Below are 6,665 nucleotides of genomic sequence, written 5' to 3'. Positions count from 1 at the left end.
ATAGAAATACGAGCATCCAATAAAGCTGAGCTACACGTGGAATATAGTGAGATTCTAGAAACATGAGTAAAATCCAACCAGCAAAGCTTGCTCCTTCAAGTTCAACCTCAGATGTCAACACCATGGGGAATAGCCTAAAAGGACTGCCTTGATTATTACAGCCTGTTAATTGATAGCTGGAATTTAATTTGTTCTTTAATTAGTTTTGATAAATAGAAAAATATGGACTAGTTAAGTATTACTTTCTTCTCATCCACAAAAAATAATAATAATAATAAAGAAAATAAAAATTGTGTGTTTAGGCCTTAGTTTAATTTCATTGATTTAAGTTGTTCAAAATATTTAGTAAAAATGACATTTAAACCCCTACAATATAAAGGATGGTACAAATTAATCTTGGTAATTTCAAAAGTAACAAATTAAAATTTTTTAATTAAAAAATAAATAAAGCACTATAGTTTCCAAAAATACTAAATCAAATTCTACAGAGTTGTGCCCAAAAAGAGTGCAATTTAAAAAATTGTACCTAAAAAATAATCCCATTTACTTCTATTTTAATCTAGACCAAACAAAGTATATAACATATATAAACAAGTATAATATAAAAAACAAATACTCATTTTCTTTCTTCATTGATCAAATTTTGAATGTTCGGTTATTTGAAGAATTTGTTGTTATAGATAGTATTAACTAGTCAGTAACCCGTATAATGTATGAGAAAGTTTAACAATATATATATATGTAAGGACACGATTTCTAACGAACCGTAACAGTGTTGGGTTCGCACGTAAAAAGGTCCAAACAATATCATTTGTAGAACGTGGGTTTGAAAGGTTAGGCCTTGATCACCAAACGGTGGGTTTTTTGTGGTGTTCATACATGGTTTAAATCGTATTCGCCCTGGGAGTCGCTCTCCTGGAGGCGGGCTGGGAGGCTCTAGTTTTTGGCCATTTTTCCCAACCTCTTCTCTAGATTGCTTACTTTTCCTTTTATACTAGCTTGCGTTCCTTATCCTTCGTCCACGTGTAGGATCGACATTCCAAGACTGATACTTATCCCATCAGCCCATATCCAGAGTGGTTGGGGGTAGTTGTAAAAGCTAGAGAGTATGGCTCTGTCAGGTGCAGAGTATTGAATGGCAGTAAAAACAGCTTTCCCTGGTCGTTATACTTTCCAGCATACCCTTTTCATTGACACAGATATTTTAGATTTTTTTCCCAAGTTGTTTCTATACCATTTTTGCCCTTTCTTTTTGTGAGATCTCGGACATGCCGAGGACTGAATCGTCATCAGCTGTGTCCCAAAGCTATTTTGTACTTGTATTACCGATCCTGGACTCTAACCCTTCTCGGCTCGGGCCTTTAGACCTCAATGAATAAATGGGCCAGGGCCACAAACTATTGGGCCCCACAATATATATATATATATATATATATATATATTCTTCCTTATTTCTATTAATTTTTTTAAAATATAAAATTGATAATTATGGTAGTTATTAATAGGTATGTACTATGATTATATTTTGTTGGTGCAAACAATAATAATAATGGAAATAACACAAAGATAAGTTGAATAATACTTTTGAATATTATTAATATGAGATTAGAGAATACACAATACTATTTGGACTAGGCGCAGTACTCGCTCTCTATAAGGAGATTCAAGCCCTTGGTTGGCTAATGTTTGTGGATATTAATATGATGGGCTGTTACGTAGGAGGATCCAAGAGGTTGATTCATTTCCATTTTTGACACCTCCTCCTTTTACCTTCCCCTTACGCACGTATCTAACCCAATATCTGAGTCAATACATATTAGCCCATCAATCACCACAATTAAAAATAATCAAATAGTCTCTCTCCTTTTCAATGTGAGATTAAACATTTTCACTAATTCATCATCTTCCATATTCACTCCCACATCTTTAAATTTATGTTGTAATATTTATTCATTTTAATTAAATAATATTAAATTGCTCCAACAATCCCCCATTCATTTTAATATTAAATTTTTTTAGTTAAAGAGAGATTACCAGGCAAAGACAGGTCACTATGCATCATGAAAGTGTGCTTTACATTGAACCTTCACTTAGTAAAACAACGATCTCAACTCTAGAGTCGTAGTGGTCTCCGACTTGAACTAGGACTGCTTTGAAGAAATTAAGTGTCACTGCTTACATATAACAACTTAGGTGTTAACATGAGCTTTTATAGCTAGCACTTTACAGTCACGTACTAATCCTAGTTTCAAGAGTGTATTTGAGATTAAGTCCAAATTTCATAGGAAGCAGCCCCACTCTCACACTCACATAGGTGAAATTTTGTCAAGGATGCTCCTATAATTCTGACACCCCATTCATACGAGCTACAAATTTCATTAAGAGTTTTTTACTCAACCTCTCCATATTACAGGATAAATGCACTTACATCATAGGGATGAACAATTAAAAAATTATTTACAAAATAAATAATTAAAGAAATAAATAGTGCATTTCTTACAACCATCATATGATTCGTTTTTCTCATTGAACCCAATTCTCAGGATCACATGTCCTTAGATTGGGTATCCTCATACATGGCTCATGCAGGTCTGTTTTGTTTTAAGAAAAATTCAAATCTACATCTTATAAAGATGCAGATCTGTTTTGTTTTAAGAAAAATAATTGTTCACATGCAAATTTATTAACATTCAATAAAAAGATTAAAACAATCATATAGAAAATATCATGCTTTAAACAAAAGGACAATTAACAATTCATAGATATTTGAAAAAGAAAGAGATATAATATGCACAATCACATCACAAGAGAAGGGTGAAGGAAACAACCACTTGTATGAGCACACTTTGTTCTTGAGATGATGTTTTAGGGTTCAAATAAATTTTTTCAATTCTCTTTGAAACCTAAAACCCCTAATTTTGCAGCAACACTCATAGAGATGATCAGAAAATATGTGTGGTTTGAGAGTAAAAAACGTATGCCTCTTAGAGAGTAAAAAAAAAGGTGCTGAATTATGAGGTCTAGTCTCTATTTATAGATGCTAAAAGACTCTAAAAAGAAAGGTACGAACGATTAGGGTTTGAATCCGGAAGCATCCTTTTGCGAAAAGGTCGAAAAGGGTGTGCCTTATTGTCACCCAAAGGCCATTGGGCTAAAGCACACATGATGGCAATTCGGCACTCCAAATGTGCCGAATTGGCTCCTGGAGGCCAAACGCACATTCGTGATCGGGTGCCATTTGGTCTCTCCTTCTAGGGTTTTTTGGCCTGTCCTTGTACCTAGACGTGTTTTCAACCTCCGTTTATAATTTTATCTCTTTTCTGGATAATTCAGGCTTTTTTAAAAACAATTATCTTGTGGATAAATCCCTTAAAATAAATCTTGATAATGTTCAGATTATCCCCAATTTTGTTATTATCCAATCATCCCTTTTATTCCTATGTATGCATCCCTATTTTAAACAGTAATTATCAACTAATCACAAAATTATCTAATTAATTTTAATTGTTTAACAAATCAAAATTAATTTTAATTAATCATGTGCGGTCGATTCTACCTAGACACAATGCATGCTGACTGTACAAACTTGATCATGCGATATCTTTCGATCTGATGGTCCGATTCGAAAACCGGAAACACCGTTGCAACCGTTAGAATCTCAAGATCTTTTTTATGATATGCAATGAATGAATTAATGCATGTAATGCAAAGGAAAAATGATGCATGTGATGCAAGAATGACTTTTTTTTTGGTACATGGATGGTCACTCCAGTCATCTTCCTTGATTAAATCATGGGTACAAAATCAAGCATCTACATACTTCTAAATAATATTAATATGAGATTAGAGAATACACTATACTATTTGGACTGAGACGCGGCACTCGCTCTCTTTAAGGAGATTCAAGCCCTTAGTTGGCTAATCTTTGTAACTGGTGTAGACCTTTTCTGACTCGTCTCCCCTAGGATACAACAGCCCAACAAATATTGTATGGCTAGAACAACCTTTGCAAAATGTGTTCGAGCCCAAAGCTCCACCAGAAATAACACATTTCTTTGCCAAGAACCTCTCTGTTTTTTAGTGTATAAGAATGCTTGCAATTGCGGGATTTTGTATGTGTTTTTGTTGTAACTTGTATTGGGGCAGAGAAGACTAAAGTAGAAGAGGACCATTAAAATTTTCATTATATATTTGAACTCTCCAATGGAATTTTGACACATCATATTTTATTTAAATGGTAGTATATATAATTCCATTATAAAAACATAACATGATAAATGCCTAATGGTAGAATATGCTTTTCTATATAAAAATATTCATAATAAATGACAACTAATGTCTACCATAATTATAAAATTTCATATTTACCCAATAAAAAAAAATTCAGCAATTGCAAGCATTCTTATACACTAAAAAATAGATATGTATTGACTCAAGAAATGTCCTTTTCTACTTGAGTCTTCTCAAAGTCAATTAAACCTTTGATTGATTTTTTGTGTGTTTTCGTTGTAACTTGTATCTAGCCCAATATCTAAGTCAATACATATTAACCCATTAATTACCACAATTAAAAAGAATAAAATAGTCTATCTTCTTTTCAATGTGGGATTAAATATTTTCACTAACTTCTCATCCATATTCACTTCCACATCTTTATATTTATATTGTAATATTTATTCATTTTAATTAAATAATATTAAAATACTCCAACATATTTAAATATAGAATAAAATAATTGGAAGTCAGTTGTAAAATATAGTATATTAAAATAATGAAAAGTAGAATTTTGAGACATTAAAAACATAAGTTGCAAAGTATTATGAAATTAACTGAAAGTCAAATGTTTTTAATTTTATATATTACTTGTTATTAATTCGTGCAATGCACAAAATTTTTTTACAAAATATAATTTGTTATTATTATTGTTCTATAAAATATATATGATTTATTTTAATCTCTTTTATTTTTTATTTCTAATATGAAATTTGTTAATAATGGAAATTATTAATAGTCTTATATTTATTGTCTGAATATAAAATTTACAAATTACGGTAGATATTAATAGGTAATTATGGTAGTTAATAATAGTCATTATTTTAATTGTGTAAGTATTTTTATTAAGGTTTTTTTTTTATATATATAAAATGATTTAAGATTTATTAAAAATATGAGGACATGTAAAGTTGTAAGGCTTCCAAAAGTTATGTGATAAAATATTATGGAGCTAACCAAAAGTCAAACAACTTCAATTATATAAATGAATATATATATATATATATATATATTTACATATTATTACTAGTCAATAACTTGTAAAATGCACAATAAAGTTTTTATTTTTTATTTTTTTTATAAATGCAATAAAATTTCAACCTATGACTTTCACTCTATGATAATTGCTCTTTATTTTCAATATAATTGAATTGGAACCTGTAGGGCCGGGGAGCTTATGATCCGGCCCACGCTCTATCCGGGCTCAGGGCCCGTGCCGAGGAAGTAATGTGCCGAGGACGAGTGATCAAAGGTCGAGGGGTTAAGGGGAACAGCCGAGGACGATTCTATTCTCTGCACTCCAGGACTTCGATGAGAAGATCAAAGTCTTACTGAAGGCTATCCCCAAACCGCCCGCTGAAGGGTATGTGAGTGGAGTAGGGCCCACGTGGAGGTACGGTACAAAATTGATTCAAGGAAAGTACGTCCCCTCCACATTAATGAGAAAAGACGCTTGGACGGTGTAACTTCGATCATCGCAACTAACAAAAAGTAAGAGGGGACAACTGATGGGACAGGTACAGAAGTAAGCACCTGCCTGACCAACAAGTGGAGGGCTAAGATCAACCAAGAAGGACTATATAATGTAAAAATTAGTTCGCCAAAAGGAGGGGGGGAAAAAAATGGCTAAAAACCAGAGCCTCCCAGCCCGCCTCCAGAAAGACTCCTACGGCGAAAATGACTTAACCATGCATGAACACCACGAAAAACCCACCGTTTGGTGATCAAGGCCTAGCCTTTCAAACCCACGCTCTACAAATGATATTGTTTGAGCCTTTTTACGTGCGAACCCAACACTGTTACGGTTCGTTAGAAATCGTGTTCTTACAGAACCCATGGAAAAGTTCAACAATTTATTTTATTGGGTAAATATAAAATTTTATAATTATGGTAGACATTAGTTATCATTTATTATGAATATTTTTATATAGAAAAGCATATTCTACCATTAGGCATTTATTATGTTATGTTTTTATAATGGAATTATATATACTACCATTTAAATAAAATATGATGTCTCAAAATTCCATTGGAGAGTTCAAATATATAATGAAAATTTTAAATTTAATTATATATATATATATATATTTATTTATATATAACTAAAGACAATTAATTTTTGTTGACAACTTTTTTATATTTTCTAAAATGATATCAAATTTTTTTTTTTTTTTTTTGAAAATCATCCATTAAAAAAATTCTCTAAGAATATTCGTTAACATGATTACCCTTTTATATATATTAAATATATTGATAAATTATAGATATAGATAACTTTTATAATTTATTATTTATTTTAGGCTAAAATATAATACTGATCCTCTAAGTTTCACTTTTTGTCATTTCAGTTCTCTAACTTTATGTCCTGTTTGGATGTTTAAAAAATGAGGGGG

The sequence above is a fragment of the Quercus robur genome, chromosome 6 (assembly GCF_932294415.1).
Source record: "Quercus robur chromosome 6, dhQueRobu3.1, whole genome shotgun sequence".
NCBI lineage: Eukaryota > Viridiplantae > Streptophyta > Magnoliopsida > Fagales > Fagaceae > Quercus > Quercus robur.
The sequence above is the reverse complement of the archived record's forward strand: the minus strand, read 5'-3'. Positions refer to the sequence as shown.